Source organism: Pogoniulus pusillus, chromosome 17 (genome assembly GCF_015220805.1).
Source record: "Pogoniulus pusillus isolate bPogPus1 chromosome 17, bPogPus1.pri, whole genome shotgun sequence".
Taxonomy (NCBI): Eukaryota; Metazoa; Chordata; class Aves; order Piciformes; family Lybiidae; genus Pogoniulus; species Pogoniulus pusillus.
Window position 1 is genome coordinate 12486826 of NC_087280.1, and position 17934 is coordinate 12504759.

General features: G+C 39.4%; 1 long non-coding RNA gene across 1 annotated transcript; it reads right to left on the reverse strand.

Moving 5' to 3' along the window:
- Positions 1–4804: 4804 nt before the first annotated feature.
- On the reverse strand, positions 4805–12939 carry LOC135182706 (uncharacterized). The gene is made up of 3 exons (XR_010305277.1): positions 12859–12939; positions 9089–9263; positions 4805–5600 (listed from the first exon to the last, which is right to left on the reverse strand). It is a non-coding gene; the product is annotated as an uncharacterized LOC135182706 (long non-coding RNA).
- Positions 12940–17934: the final 4995 nt, after the last annotated feature.

A 17934-nucleotide genomic window follows, 5' to 3' on the forward strand; every position in this document is an offset into this window, starting at 1 on the left:
GCCAATTAAATTCTACCCCTAGTAAGAAATAGCTCAGCTTTAATAAGTTTAGAACAACACATGCATCTGGAAGTGGATTTAAAAAATAGCAAATAAAAGTAAATACAGTCTCTTTTTTCATGTACTTGCACTAAATTAGATACAGATTGATGTGTCTACAAATGAATGAAGTTCTTTGATTAATGTGTTGCTGCTTTGTCACTGATTGATCATTATGGAACTGGAAATGCAATGCTGTTTTCTCTTGAATTAAACATACTGCAGTCAAAGGAATATGCTCAAATAAGGTCAACAGCAAACAAAAAGGCTGTAAACTTGTTTCCCTGGCCCTAGGGATAACAGATTCCACGATCTAATGAAGAGGGATGGCAAATATTTGCCCATATAAGTGAACAGCTTTTCCTGGAGGGCCTGATTCTGCACATACCCATCATTCCTTGTGGCTTGTAGGATTAATATTTCAGGCAGAATCAGGCTCTTTGCTTGTTTGTATGACTAACTTTGCTAGCCAAGACCACCCTCCTAGTTTTGGATTACTTAACTATTGAACAGAAACACTGATTAGGGAGAAGGCAGAAACAATCATATTCTGGAATAGGTAATTTGAACATATCCAGCATTCTGTGTAATAAGAAACCACCTGTTCAAATCCAGAAGTTTTATATGTAAAAACTCCTGTGAGAACACTTTCTTTCTCTGCACATCCTTTTACATTAAAACTGCTATAATTGCCACTTTGTCTTCTCCATCTTTTACCATGTTTTCCTTTGAAGAGAAGCATTCCCAATTTTATTAACTATTTTTGCCTTTTTGAACGCATGCTTTATACTCTCTCTCAAAGACAGGCCTTCCTTAACCATCTTAATGCCTAATATTCCAGCACAGCTATGATATACTAAAAAAATAAGCGAATGTACCATATGTAATTTTCTACTCAGAAGGGATTTTGTATTGATTATGTGATTTTTTTTCAAATAATGCTATAAAAATCTACCTTTGCTTTTGACTGAGATGTACAGAACTTCATTCTATATCATTTATACCTTATTTATCTAATTTATTTGTTTTTTCTTGGTCTTGCACTTTGAAAAATATCCTAAAACCTTTATAATAAATGCCAATAACCTTTCAACTTCCATTTGCTAGAACCCATCCTTCTGATGTAAGCTCTATTCCGTAAGTTTCCAAAGCATTTTTCTTTCCTATCAAAGTCAACTTTGTCTCTTTGGGGAGTATTTGAAAAAAAAACAGGCTAGCATGAAGTTTCTTGTCTTTAATCACTGAAACAAACTGAATTTTGATTTTAGTGATTCTTGTCCACTTTTATCACATCCCTGATTGACCATAGATTACTACTCATAACTCAGATATTGACTAGATATCTTTTGAGGTCTGCTACATCTGCACCCACAAATTACTGTCAGGTCCTAATCAGCATGATAAATCCATTCATTGAAACAACTGATGAACAGATGCCCCAGCACAAGGCCCTGGCACCTGGGTTAAGTTGATTCCTGCTATCGTTACAGACTGGGGGATGAAGGGATCAAGGGCAGCTTGCAGAGGGTGACTCTGAAGTACTGGTGGATGTCCTTGGCCCAGTCCTGTTCAATATCTTTATTGATGATCTGGACAAAGGGATTGAGTCCATCATCAGTAAGTTTGCAGATGACACCAAGCTAGGAGCAGGTGTTGATCTGTTGGAGGGTAGGAGAGCCCTGCAGAGGGATCTTGACAGGCTGGATGGATGGGGAGAGGCCAATGGGATGAGATTTAATAAGGTCAAGTGCAGGGTTGTGACCTGTTGCTGTCTACAACTATCTGAAAGGAGGTTGTAGCCAGGTGGGGTTGGGTCTCTTCTCCCAAGCCACCAGCAAGAGAACAAGGGGACACAGTCTGAAGTTGTGCCAGGGGAGGTCTAGGCTGGATGTTAGGAGGAAGTTCTTCACAAAGACAGTGATTTGCGATTGGAATGGGCTGCCCAGGGAGGTGGTGGAGTTGCAATTCCTGGAGGTGTTCAAGAGAAGACAGGATAAGGCACTTGGTGATATGGTCTAATTGACTGGACAGGGCTGGATGCTAGGTTGGACTGGATGATTTTGGAGATCTTTTCCAACCTGGTTGATTCTATGATGATATTAGCCAGCAAGTTGCGTCCTGTGCTGCATAAAGACAAGCATGGTCAGCAGGCTGAGTGAGATGATTTTGCCCCTTTATTCTAATCTGCTGAAACCCAACTTGAAGAACTGTGTCCATCTCTGGAATCCTCAGCAGAGGAGAAGTGTGGACATGTTGCAACAGATAGAGAGGCCACAAAAAATATTAGAGGGATAGAGCACTTTTACTGTGAGGACAGGTTCAGAAAGTTGGGGTTGTTTCTCCAGGAGAAGATAAGGGTCAGGGGCCCCCTTATGGTGGCTTTTCAGTACTCAGAGAAAGACCCATAAGAAAGACAGTGACAAACACCTTAGCAGGGCCTGTTGTGACAGGACCAGAGGCGATGCTTTTAACTAACAAAGGGGACATTCAGACTAGATACAAAGAAGGATTTTTTTTTACAATGACAATAGGACACTGGCACAGGTTGCCCAGAGATGTGGTGGATGCCCCATTCCTAGAAATATTCAAAGTCAGGTTGGACAGGGCTCTGGGTAGTTTAGTATTTCAAAAAACAAACAAACCAAAAAAAAAAAGTTACTGATTTTGATATCTGATTAGTAACATAGGAACCTAACATTAGGCATACTGAATATGAGAGATAGGTGTGTTGTATAGACAAAAAAAAAGAGTTTATTACCCCAGAAAATGCTTTTCCAGACCAAAGGCCTTGAATAGCAACATCTGTACTTGGAGTACTCACAAAAAACTGTACACAAGTTCTTCTGACTAAAGTTCTGTAAAACATTAAATTGGAATTTGAATGCTTCTAAAGCCAAACTGATGTCCTCTTGCATTCAGCTTCACTTAAAACAGAATCCAATTTTTAAACACTTTTTCCATAGTAACTGAAAATGTAAAGCTGAAAACATCATAAAAAGTCTGCTCTGCAGAATGCTTTAGTCAACGAAATTGACAACTGACTCTGTGGGGATGCTGCTCAGATTATGGATTCCCACATGCAGCTCCATACCTCTTTGTCATAGCAAACGTGCATAGTATCTCGGTTAGGCAAAGTAACTGCGACAGATTATGCAAAATTAATAATCTGTATTAACTTTGATATCCAGGGGAAGATGGTTAATAACTATGAGAACCATTTATTAACATGAAAACTTCACGGAAAACTTATTCACAAGGTTCAAAACACACGGTTTGGAAATTCATACACACAGGGAACAGGCAAAACTAGACCACTTATTTCTCATACTGGAAGAGAAGATTCTTGCAGCTAATTATACCATTTATCCGCTAGAGGACACAGGAAGCTCCCTTCTGCTTGTGGCAGAAGGCAATTAGTGAATTACAAGAGGCTTTAAGTATTTACCCACACAATATTATCAGACAGTACCCAAAGCATGTGGCAGGGTTGCTGTCGGTGGAGTTTACAAGCAGTTTCAGGATGCAATGAGGCAGCAGCAGCAGCAGCACACTGTTCTACCTGCTCATCCCTTTTATCAATACCGCCTGAGACTAATGAGCCTTTGGACATAGATTAGCCAACCAGAATGGCATTTTTCCAAGCTTGACTATATTAGGTGAAGCCAGGGCTTTGTTTTCCTTTCCTGCAGTTGCTTCCCCCAGCACAGAAGGAGGGGGAGCAGGGGAACATGTTTGGACAAGTCAGAGTCCTTAGACTCAATGGCTCCAGGTCCTTTGTCCTCTTTCCTACATTTGCTTCTCCCCACAGCAGAAGGGGCGGGGAGAGAGCAGAAAAACATACCTGGGCAAACCAGGACATAGATAAGCCCATTTTTGGCCTATCAGGCCTACCACAACTGTAACCAAGCTAATTGTATATCAGTGATCTTTGAAAATGTAGCCAAGCAGTTTCATCAGATGAAGAAACACTTATTTTGGAGTCATCTTTTGGACAAGATCCTGCAGAAAGAAGCTGCTCCATCCTATGTGGATGAAAAAGCAGAGGATATACACAAACATACCTGAGGTGACTTCAAAGTTTACTCATCATGTCTTCTCACTGTTAACATTAATTCTGACCAAAATTGTATTCATTGGTCATCACTCAGAGAGATATGCATACTTACTGCAGAGACAATGGGTACAAACACTAAGCTGATGTTTATGTTGGCATTCCTGTATCTACCAGCCATTATCATTATACAGTCCTTTGGTTGCCAGTAAATTTTTTGTGCATGAATATGCATCTAAGTAAAGATGAAAATGGTGTTGTTTAATGCCTGGAGTAAAAGCTTGCTGGCAGTAACTCATAAATTCTAGATGTCATTAACCTTGTTTTGACTTCCTGATTTTCCTAATGAAAATGAACTCAAATCTGTCATAATGGAGCACACAGGAAAAGAAAGCTTCAGAGAGTACACTTAGCAACAATAAATACAGTTTCTACTGTCAGAGGCAAATGGAGGCCAGGTGTGATTCCCTGAGTAGTGTGACAACTGCTGGTTTAAACAAGAACAAATCTGGTCACCATTTGAGTAAAAGCAGGATTAGGAGAAACAAGCATCAGTACTAAAATACCTGCCAAGCCTACAAGGAAAAAAAAACAGGGGGGGAGGGGTGGGGGTGGGGTGGGGGGGAGTGGGGTGTGCACTCAGAAGAATACAAAAAGCGTTTTTCTTTATTGATCATAAAGTGAAAACAGGCAAAGAACCCAAACCTAACTTCTGTTGAAGCTATGTCACTGACACCCATGGCAGTAGGAGGCATTTCCTGCACATGCTTTTACACGCAGAACTTGTATACAACGTTTTTGCCAGAAAACTGGTTTTAGAATAATAGAATCTTTGTCAACCTGAGGATGAAGTGGGGACCCCAGGATCCAGCAAACACATATGGGAGTGCCAAACAACATTTTTTTACATTAAAAAAAATATTCCACTTGGGCAAATATAGAGAAATAGTTCATCAAAATAAATTCCCCACTGACTTCTCACAACCTTTACTGCTTTAGTAGGAATACAGACCACAGTGTTGCATCTGAATATTGTTAAAAGATGCAGAGACCACACAGAGAGTTCTACAATACTTCCTTGGGAGAAAATATTATTGCTCCCAGTACTAGTCTCTTTGACCATATGTGTTGGTGGTTTAAGGAAATGTTTTTCCCTCTTTAGGAAAATACTAGATCATCCAAGATAATATGATGTTTTACTCAGAGACACATTCTGTCATCACTTGCAAAATGTTTAGTTAAATATACCCAGGTTAGCTCTGAGCAAATCAATGTACAGTGTGAATTTCTCCAATCAAGGCAAAGCCCAGTGTAGAAAGATGTCTTGCTCTTGGACAGCACAGTTTAGTTTCTGTTGGGTTATCATTTCAGGAAGTTTGTAATAAAAACATTAACATTTGTATCCAAATTGCCCAACATTAGTCAAAGAAAATAGATGTTCAATAGAAGATGATCCTTCGGACAAAATATTTTAAGTCAATGAACCCGTGAGGAGGCAGTAAAGAATGTCCTGCAGACAGAATCATAGAATAATTTTGGATGGAAGAGACCTTTAAGATCATCAACTCCAAGCATTAAGTCAACATTGCCAAATCCGCCACTAAACCATGTCCCTAAGCACCACATCTATGTGTCTTTTTAAATACCTCCAGGGATGGGAACTCTACCACTTCCCTGGACACCCTGATCCAGGGCTTGCCATCCTTTCAATGAAGATTATTTTCCAAATATCCAATATAAACCTTCCTGGATGCAACTTGAGGTTGTCTCTCTTGTCCTGTCACTCGTTACTTGGGAGATCAAACTGGCTCACATCTTGCAACAGTCTCCTTTCAAGTCATCATAGAAAGTGAGTCTACTTTCCTCACAGCTAAACAACTCCAATTCCCTCAGACACTCCATGTAAGACTTGTGCTCTAGATCCTTCACCAGATTTGTTGGCATTCATGGGACATGTTCCAGCATTTGAATGTTCTTCTTGAAGTGAAGGGGAAAGTACAGTGCTGAGGACAAGGGGACAATCACTTCCCTAGTCCTGCTGGCCACACTGTTTCTGATACAAGCCAGGATGCTGACAGCATCTTGGCCACCTGGGCACACTACTGGCTTATATTTAGCTGGCTATCAACTCTCACCCCAAGGGGTTTTTCAATCAGGCAGCTTTCCAGATGCTCTTCTCCCTGCCTGGAATGTTTATGAGGTTGTTGTGCCCAAATACAGCACCCAGCACTTAGCCTTGTGCAACCTCACATCATCATACTTGGCCCATTGATTCAGTCTGTCCAGATCCCTCTGTGGAGCCTCACTACTTTGAAGTACACATACCTAAACTGGTGTACAAAGCTTTGTTAGGGAATGGTTCACTAAAAGAAACAGACTTCCTTCTCTTTTTCTTCCTTTAAAATCGACTTTGTTTGCAACCAAAAACTGGTTTTCTTGGACTAATGGATATTTCTGCTGTTGCTCATTTACCTTGCACAGAAGCTCTAAAGGTAGTGAACCCTTCAGAAGTTGTGCTATGTATATCCTTTTCTGTAATCATTTGCATTATTCTTTCTTTAGTTATATCATTATTTTTAAAGACACTCAATGCAAAGAACATAACAATCTTGTTTATGAGGATCATATTATTCATCATAATCAAAACCTTGCTATACAATTCATTTCCTATTTCATATATATATATATTTCAACACAGATAACTACATCTGGAGTTCTGCAGTGTGTACAGGCCCTGATCCAAAAGCTTTAGAGAACAGTCTGTGTTAATTTCAACTGGCCCTGGATTGGGTCCCTAACCTATACCATATTGGCTCTTTATTTCATACATAATCAACATCAGAAGAAATTTCTCGGTAACAAAAGATATACTGAGATTCAGTAAGGATCCTGAAAAGTTGCATCTTTAGCTTTTCATTTGTTTGCAAAGCAGCATAACAGGTTAGAAACCCTGACTTACCACTGCCTGCTGCTTTTCAACATTAATCCATGCTACGTTTTTCAGGAACTCATCTTAGAGTCATAGAATCATGGAATGGTTTAGGTTGGAAGGGACCTCAAAGATCATCCAGTTCCAACCCCCTGCCATAGGCAGGGACACCTCCCACTAGAACAGGTTGCTCAAGGCCTCATCCAACCTGCCCTTGAACACCTCCGGGGAGGGAGCATCCACAACCTCCCTGGGCAACCTGTGCAAGTGTTTCACCACCCTCACTGTAAAGAACCCTTTCCTAATATCTAGTTTGAATCTTCCCTCTTCCAGATTAAAGCTCTTACCCCTCATCATGTCATTACAAGACCTTGTAAATAGTCCCTCCCCAGCCTTCCTGTAGGCCCCCTTCAGATACTGGAAGGCTACTATTATTCTTAACATGGTTCATAATTTAAATGCCAAACAGGCAACAAGAATTAAAGATAAATTAATTCCTTTGTGCCTTCTATATACATTCCAGCTGTGGTTATCCTTTTCCTAAAGTGCAAGACTATGGCTCTTCCTGCTCTTGTGCCTTGGTTTTTTGTAGGTTGGTTGTTGTTGGGTTTTTTTTCAATAGAAAGGAGTGCTGTTCTTGGGAAAGGCTACTGAAATAACAGTTTACACCTTCCTCTTGTGGAACAAAACAACTATTATGGTGGATTCCTACTGTATCTTGCCTTTCATTGTATTATAGATTGATCCTTCAGGCAAAGCTCTGTCATGGTAATACCTGTGACCTTCTTAAATTAGAGGAATTATGCATGAGTAAATAGAGTGGGATTTGGCCTTTACTTTATCTTGATTATGATAACCCTTGGTCTGCAAAACAGCACTGACTATTGCATTCAGTGAGTTGTTAAAATCCTCTTGTGTTCTAAGTGCACCAAATTGGGCCTGATATATTTCAGATGGAATATGCTTGACACTGGAGGAGAGAAGGAATCAAGCAAGTCAATCTCACAAGCACAAGGGAAAAAAATAGCCCAGAAAACAAACAGTAAACAACAAAACCTACCTAAATCCTAGACTACATTCCTTAAAAGCTGAACATGAATACAGTTCTCTTTATAAACACTTTCTTAGCCAAACTGTAATTCCAGTCTGCCAATATTAAATGCTTAGCATAACGGTACTTTGGTTTAATGCTACCTGCAGGCAAATATGGATTCCTGTCAATCTTCAACTTACCATGACTACAGATATTAAGCCTTCCTCTCTACTACATCCAAAATAAACTTAACTGGAAAAGAATATATCAGTCTATCTCAAGAAACATCTTGCACACAGAAAATTGCAGCCAACATACAAGTAATATCAGTTTTCACAGATCTTAAGACTGCCTCAAGATTTAACTGCATATCCAGTTCCTTTTCTTCTCCCAGAATAAGGGGCCAGAGGGTGCAAGAAGGTATGAGGGCTACTGCTATTACAACAGACTATGCAGGACATAGCCCAAGGATGTCGTGTCAGGGTTGAAACACATTTCATATTCTGAGGCTAAACTCCTGCTTTTTCAATAGAATCCATTGTATCTTTACAAGCAACAACGCTCTACCTCTCCTGACCTTGGCAGAAAGACCCTGTAAAGTCAAACCATTTGGCCTTCAGTGTACTTGCACTGCTTGAAGTCCTTTACACTATCACACATGGCTCACCTATTCTTGCTTGTCTGCGCCTTTGTAATACTGATCTGAGTCCACAGACAACTAGCACTTCAAGTCATATTAATAAGGCACACAGTTTAGTAGCTCAGGAGATGGGCAAATTCTCAGTAACATATGCTTTAAAAACACAACTCTCAAGTACAACAGTAATTTTATAGTATCGAAATGGTTATAAATCCTCTTGCCCCATATTTCAGTGCTTGAAACATGCAAGAAATTTCCTTCATCACATTATTACTAACATAGACATTGAATGATAATGTTGCCTTGGAATGACTAAACTCACTAGCAAAATCACTGCTTTCATACAACATATTTTAAACATTGCTTGATAAAACCATAAGTGGTGTTGAAACTCACCTTCATTACCAAAATTCTTCTAATGACATGATCAATAACCTCTTTTGTTCGAAGTGAAAATATTCTTTCTCAGGAGAAACAGCTTTAATATTTTCAAGATGTTATTGGAATAAAGGCTACTGGCTTGAGTAGCCATTCTGCTTGGCAAATGCTTGTAACTAGTGTTCACCACACCCTGATGGGAAAGAAAAATAAATATTTGTCAAAGCTTTCATGTATTGGAAACTTTTCAACACGTTCTCCACAGATCTGATGCTTGTTTTATACATATTCGTAAATCAAATTTGCATATTGCTTCAGACTTCTTTTATAAGTTAAGAATTCTGTTTAAAAACTCATAGGTTACTCTGATGCATGACCAAAGAGAGTCAGCAATTTTGTCGGGAAGCCAGAGACTAAATGAGCTGGGAGGCCAGTCAGGGAACGGGTTACAAAACCATATGGTGCTTATTTTTGAGAATAAGAAATCAACTACTTCTTCAAATTCAAAAACACCTCATGGTTGTCTGATAAGAATCACATTGCACAATGTGTTTCATGGATTAATTGCACTCCAGTCATTCCCAAGAAGACAGAGATACCTTCAAAACCTAAATTCTTTGCAAGTACATCTGGATTAAAATCACATTTCCTTAACATCCCTTCATATTACTATGACTGCAGAACACCAAAAAAACAACCCCACAAAAGAACTCTAATGCCATGCTCGGAAAACAACTTATACTGAATTCTGATCTTGAACTTTGTACCCTAAGTTACTGTTTCTTTCTTTGATTGCATCATTCCAGGATAGCCATCTGGACATTGCAGTTGCCAGTTCATCCCATATGCAGCCACACATGGTGGCTGCACTACACATCCTGGAGTTAGTCCTGACGTGACAGTCAAGTATGGCAACCACAGAGAAGTCAATACAAGGTAAAACTGAACTACGTTTTGCTGGATGGTTCTTGTCACCTAGCCGTCCAAAACAGGCCATTGCATGTATCTACTACCAGGAGGACAGCGAAGGCTGCAAGTATCCTGTCACTGCTTTCTAGCCCACTTCCCAATTTGACTTGTGATAAGACACTTAGTTCTTGGGTAAATTTCCACATACTTAAATGATAGGATTTTGAATTTCAAATGATGGGTGTTTACAAAGGAAGACAAGTTACACAGTACCAGAAAGAGGGGGGAAAAATACAGCATTAATGTTACTGGTGAAGGGAGCATGGTAGAGAATAGCAGGTGCATAGTGGATTTGTCTGCTATACAATAGTATTTGAAGTGGTTTTGCACTACAGAACTCTCACAAGTTGGGTAAGTATTTCACTATGTAAGTGGAGTATTTTAATTGACTGATCAAACCTTGAAGCCTCACAGCATACATGCAGCCCACTGCTACACACACAGAGAGTGCAACATGGGATATGCATTCTAGGAAGTACATGTAGGGAAGAAAGGCAATCATTAGCCGTGCTGTCGATTCCATATGACACTTGATCAGCTCAAAATGCTTGGAAATGGTTAAGTAAGGGAAGTAACTAGATTTTTTCAATATCTACATAAAACCAAAGTATTTCAAATTTTCAACAGAAAATTAACAGAAATATTCCTTCCTCTCCTGAGAGAAAAGCCATAGCAAGACTTTCTCCATTAAGAGAAGATGATAGCAAATTTCTCCTCAGCTCTGCTAAACATAGAGTTGGGAATTAATGCAGAAATTACTATCTTTAGCCAGGCCGAGACATTACAAATCTAAAATAGCTTGGACTACCTGTACAGCACATAGCTGGAGATGCAAAAATCAAAAGACATAGGTAGACAATTCTAACAGAAGATATGTGTAGGCCAGCAAGTCTACAAATATTTGATATCATAAGTTTTATGATGTATGTGACTGAGTTTTAACTGCTAGAACTACATCATTGCATAAATAATTCCATTTTGATGGAGGCCAAGTGAATTGTCCCCAGACTTTGGTAGAGAATTGGAGCCTAATCACATCTACATGACTGACTGAATAAAATGGGGGGGGGGACAGGACGGGAAGGCATTTCATGACAACAAGTAAATAGATGCCCAAGTGATGTGAGAGAAACCACAGGAGTTCAATTGCTTAGGGCACAGACTTCACCAGTCATGTAAAAAGGGACTGTAGTTAATGAATTATATTAGCACTAGGAATAGACTGAATGATATAGCAGGGTTGTTTGTCCCAAATTATGATGATTTCCAGTTTTTGAAAGTTTGAATATGAAGCACTTGACTGACAGGAATACAGCATTTATAACAGGATGACAGATAGAAATCTGTTTCATTATCTCCTCATTTGAGGCTGGGGATGATTAACAGTATGTACTATTACAGGCTTAGGACCAATGACTGGAAAGGAGCTTTAAGAAGACCTGAGGTCTTGGTGTACAACAAATGTGCCCTTGCATCAAAGGAGGCCCCTGGTACCCAGGACAAATTGCTGTGTTAGCACATGAGTGCACAATTGATTTACCCATGAACACCCAATTAGTAAATACATGAGTGCTTAATCAGTTCATGTGTGAGAGTTGTAGTAGGCATAAATTGCAAGGTGTGGTGCAGGGACTGCAGAGGTCCTGTGCCATTTGGTTTCAGCTGGCTCTGAAACACATGTAAACACTCTCTCAACACATCAAAAGCTGCCAGAACAGCACATGACACCCCTGCTCACAATGTGAGCAGTAGCTGCTAGGGTAGGAGATGTGAAGAGATATAGAGACATGTGGAATGCTGAGGAGACAGGCACCTGGTGAGACACCCTTGGAAGCAGCCATACCAAAGGAAATGGTATTGTGTTCAGTTCTGGGCCCCCAGTTCAGGAGGGACATTGAGATGCTTGAGCCTGTCCAGAGAAGGGCAACGAGGCTGGTGAGAGGCCTTGAGCACAGCCCTACGAGGAGAGGCTGAGGGAGCTGGGATTGGTTAGCCTGGAGAAGAGGAGGCTCAGGGGTGACCTTATTGCTGTCTACAACTACCTGAAGGGTGGTTGTGGCCAGGAGGAGGTTGCTCTCTTCTCTCAGGTGGCCAGCGCCAGAACAAGAGGACACAGCCTCAGGCTGCGCCAGGGGAAATTTAGGCTCGAGGTGAGGAGAAAGTTCTTCACTGAGAGAGTCATTGGACACTGGAATGGGCTGCCCGGGGAGGTGGTGGAGTCGCCGTCCCTGGAGGTGTTCAAGGCAGGATTGGACGTGGCACTTGGTGCCATGGTCTAGCCTTGAGCTCTGTGGTAAAGGGTTGGACTTGATGATCTGTGAGGTCTCTTCCAACCCTGATGATACTGTGATACTGTGAAATTCTGTATCTGAGGGACAGTGACCTAGAGGTGGCACACACTGGAGTAGAGGCAGCCATGAAGGATGATACTGTGATACTGTGATGAGCCAGAAACAACCCCACACTTAATTGAGATGAACTGAATTCAATATGCAGGACAAATGAAGACAGTTGAGACTAAAGTAGTGAGGAGAAAGATAATCATGTTTGGCTTAAGTCAGGCCTACAAAGTAGGGAAGAAGTATATTTAAGTGGTTTGTTTTAATTACATTATCTTTTTATGAATATTCAAATCAGTAACATGAAGTTTGTGCTAATTAGCAGTAAATTAAGTAAAATTTCTGATAGTTAAGACTCTTTTTCCTGTGACAGAGAAACCTGGCAGATTGTTTATGAAGAATATCCTTCAGTGCAAAGCAGATCACAACTTTAGGCATTAAGCAGTGTTCTAGATTCTAAGCCCTATTTTCTTACTTTACCTGGCATGAAATCTTCTGACAGTAACTCCCATTTCTTTGGCAGCTCCTGCTACAGCCAGCCCAACAATGCCATCATGAATTATCAGCATCTAGAGAGATCAAACAGACAGTAAAGTGCATTTAGTGTTCACTTATTCCATCATATGCTGTGTCTGCAATATGCCTTATCTTCAAAAGCACGTGAACTTTAAAGACCATCAGAGGCTAAATACTATAAATACTTCAGGAAAGGAGGAGAAAAAAAAATCTTATCTCAACAATGCAACATAGTTAAACAGCTGGTTTAGGCTATAAGAGCAGGTGGTCATCCGTAAAAAAGGTGCCAGATGTAGACAATAAGATAGAAATGTCAGGGGAAAAAGAACCCATGACTGAAGCCACTTTTTCTGTTCCACAGACCTTGACTTAATCTTTGATAACAAAGGATGCTAACTTTATTTGCCCAGCTATGCAGACGTTTTCCTTTACCATGGCTCTTCTCAGACATTAATTATAACAAGTATGCTGAAATAGGTATCAAATGCAGCATTCAATCTCAGAATGAAAAACTGAGTCTTTAAAGATCCTTTAAAAATAGTGACTGTCCTTCTGAGGTATAGTGTTATTTAACATACTCTTCTTACAGTTGAAGTAATTGCAGTTGATCAAGTATTTGCCAAAAATACATGAAAACCCAAGGCATAACTGAAATATATATTCACCTACAAACAACAGTTGCCCTTGGCTAAACTGCATGAAGGCAGCTGAGAACCAACAGTACGAGTCCTTGATGGAAGGAGAAGCAGATGGAGAAGCAGGTAGAGTACAGCATCCTTTTTGGGATCATCCTGTGAACAATCCAATCCCAACCACATGGGGAATTCTTTAAAGGTTCTGATCAAGAAAATTCTGCATTCAAAAAGACTTAAATACAAGTTAAATCAACTTCTACTGGCTGGCTGAAATATGTAAGGCCAGTATAATACAGCAAACCCAAACAAAATCAAGGAACCCCACAGAAAAGCTGAACTGCTTTGCTACACTAGTAGTCCAGCCTTCTAGTACAAAATATTACTCAAAATATCAGTTGGAGCAACTAACTGGACCCTCACAGGAGAAGCTTGTCCTGCTGAGATAATCTAACCAGTAAAATCCCTAGGTTCAAATAAGTAGTGCTGGTATCTAATAACTTTGTAGATAGGTAGTGACACCTCAGATGAAAATAACCTCAAGTATCCATGCCAAAATCATACCATGGAATATCACATTCCCTGGAGTTCAGATGTCAGCATACAAACTGCAGAAGAAGGACCAAGATTTTGAGACAAACATGTAAACCAAATCAATTAGACAATTAATAGAAGCCTCATAAAGATAGTATAATGGACATCTCAAAGCAAGACATTTTGAAACGATACATTCAAATGCATTCCAACTTATGACAGTGAAAATTAAATGTTTGATGGAGGATAAAAGCTGGGAAGAGAATGCATACCAAAGGTGGTGACTCTCAGTATAAAGTGCTTCTTGCCACTGTAAGATTTACATTATTTATTATTAATTCTGTGGATCATCTCTCATGTCTATACTTGGCTGTCATCCCTCTTGCACAGAATGTGGACAGTGCACAGGGCTGCTCGTAGCTATTCCAGGAATTTACAGCACAGATTCTTCTGCTAAAGTTGATGATTATATAAACTTTATATGAACTAGAAAACACGACAAACCATTCAGTTAGCTTCAAAAGGAGATATGTTTGAAACATGCAAACTGTATTTGTAATTGCACACTGCTTAAGCATTCCTGGTCAACTTATCCCTCACGATAAGCTACTGATCAAAAATATTTTCTGATTATTTTTCTTTTTTTAGAGAACAGGAGGTGACCTAAAAAGTGTTCACTAAAATGCTGTCTTGTGTCAAAATTTTATAACTGTATGGATCACACTAGAATATACCTTTGGTACAAAAGGCTTTCTGTTAGCAACTTCTTATATATTTGAAGGTTTGGGTGGGTGGTGGCTTTGAGGGTTTTTTTGGTTTGTTGGAGGTTTAGTTTTGGTCTTTGCTTTGTTTTAATCTTTCTTTGGTTTTGGTTGGTTGATTTTACTTACTATGGAATTAAGGAAAGAATTATTTGTTCTTTGAAAGTACTGCAGATACACAGTAATTTGAAAGGGGGTTGCTGTTGTTTTGGGTTTAGTTAAAGATTTTCAGGCCAGGTAACAATGGGGTTTCTCAGTGCTTGATTTTTGAACAATTGGAAAACTCTTTTTCCATCTTTATAATCTTCTTACTTGAAACCTTTTCCTATCAAAGCTTAAAATAAAACCAATCTGGGAGTAAGATCCTTTTTGTCTTACATGAAAAAAAAAAACACAATTTAATATTGGTGATCTGAATGGTGAAGCAAAGTGCATCCACTGCAACTCTCTTGATACCTTGGATACAGATGGCAGAGAAGTTCACTTGCTGTCACTGCTGAAGGGTAAGATAAGCAGTCATTCTGGAAAAGCCCATACATCTCTGCAAAATTAGTATTTTGTAGGTAATGGTGAGTGCTAATTTTTCCCTACTTAAATTAATGGAAACATTTCAACTGGCTTCACTGAAGTGCTATTTCACTCAGTGGAAGGAAATGAAAAACTGGCCAAAAAAAGGACTGCTAATACTAAAGTTAGGCCAGGGCAAGAATGTCACTGTATACACATGCTTTCTGTATTACTTGAAAAACTGTTTTTCTTCTGTGGATACCATCTGCTTCAGTGTCATAGCCATATAACCCCGAGGTAATAATTTATTTTGGTCTACAGGCAAATAAAAGGATAAATGTTAAACCCAAATATTTTTAGAAAAGTTGATATTAAAAAAAAAAACAAAACACACACCAGCATTGTTTAGGGCCCTGTGTTAGGACACTGGAAGGAAATCAGAAAGCTTGACACTAGGTTAATTAGACTTAAATAGCTTCAGAGAAAGGCAGAGAATGTGGAAAGGGGAAAATACCATTCATCTGTGTAGCTAGATTGCATAAATTTACCAGAGCTGTCATCAAGACCTTTTAGAGTCTAGCTATGTGATTTTGTTTATGGTTCTGCAAAGAGAAACAATATTGAATGCTGACACTGTGGCTTGTATTTTTTTCCCCCTCAACTTCACTGTTTGACTACATGAAATGTGATTTGTCTGCCTTCATCTCTTCTTGCAACAAGCAAGAAGGGTACTTCTTTTAATAAGATGCATCTGAAGGGCCAGTTCTAAGTCAGGAGGTCCAGTCTCATTCAGTTGCAAACATCACATATAATCCCCATCATAAACATAATTTAGCTTTGGAAAAGTTATCCTATTAAAGGCAATTTGAACTGTGATGTGATAGCCAAATTCCTCAGAGACATACAAACAAAGGAGTAAATCTGCTGTACTGAATTGTTCTGCTGTAGACACTTCATATATGATCCAGTTCAAGTCCTGCTGAAATCTACTGTATTGTATCTCTAGAAGCTTTACTTTGTTCTTCAATTCAGATGTAATAGTTGAAAGGAGGTTTCTAGGCCTCCAGTCCTGCTGCTCCTGGTGTCGCTGAACTAACACCACTTCTTTCTGAGGGGAACAAAATAAAACTGCTAATCCCCACTTGCTGTCAGCTAACTCTCAGCTTGTCTTCATCAACACACTATACTGCTCACCAACTTACCTCACCTTGTTTTTTTTCATTCTCAGATATGGCTAGAAAGTAAAAAAGGTAATTACTGTCTTGTATAATATATTATAGAATCATAGAATCAACCAGGTTGGAAGAGACCTCCAAGATCGTCCAGTCCAACCTATTAATTATAAATTAGTCTGCATATGTAAGTCTAGTTTAAAGACATCAAGAAGTGAAAACGATACATACAAACTCTCCAAATATTAGCATATATGAATTTTTAGTTCTTCTTTAGCAATCATTACTGAATCTTATTCTGTGGTTTCTTTGCTATTGAGAGGTAGAGGGATAACAGGAAAAGAGTAAACTTATTGCCCTACGTTATGGATAGTTTACCTATTTCAAACTATCTCTGTTTAACTAGCCAGACACTAGCTCAGATCATAACAAAATTAACTGCTTACTTCTGCAAGCTTTGCTTCTTTAGCCACTTTTATGTTTTCTCTCAAAGACATAAATACCCCTGATAATTTATATTTTTCAAGTAAGAATAATAAAAATGTCTTAGCCTGAGGGGTCTAGAGCATTAAAACATTAGTAGAGGCCTCATTTAAAAAAAGAAATCATGAACATGGGGTTCTTGTTCATTTAGCTTTCACTCACTCCCACCATACTGATCAATGAACGCATCCTAGACATGCTTACTGCCAGAATGGAACACATGGAACATGTGAACATTGGTATAACATATTTAGCAGGTACATTAGAACATCCATAAACTGTATGGATTCAGAAAGTAAGGAAACAAGAACTATTAGAAGATGGACTTCTCTACTGGCTGAGTCTTATTCCAAGAGGGAAGTGCAGAGGGCCAAAACAGGTAGAGTGCATAACAAAGCAATCTCTTTCCACCCATCTGCAAGAAGACAGGAGTCATAGAAAACAATTGCTTTGCATCACTGTTCTGAGCCTGACAGTCAGAGCTGCTACTTGCCAAATAGGTGTCAGTGTCACCGTTTATCTATAGCTGGCTCCATCAAAACCACAGTGAGGTTTTGCATTGTAATGATGAGAGAAACCTTAACTTCAGAAAACCTAAACCACAAGGTATTAGCCCTGTCTCTTCTTAACTGCCACATTCTTAAAACTGCATCCCAGTATAGCTCCCTCAGTGTAGAATGGGAGGTTGAGAATTAAGAGAAACACTGGCAACTGAAGTCCATTGGAAACCAGTGGTGGCAGCATCATGACAGTAAACTGGTAAATAACAGAACACAGTGGAGAAGATTGAATTTCTCTTCTTTCTCCTTGGTGCATGCATGGCACAGAGCATGAAGCATGCACAAGATAACACAGAGTTATAGTGGAATTGAAGCAGGGTTTGGGTGAGAGCTGACGTGACTTCAAGCACTCATGGGGCACTCCAGGAAGTAACAGCATGAAAACACAGGT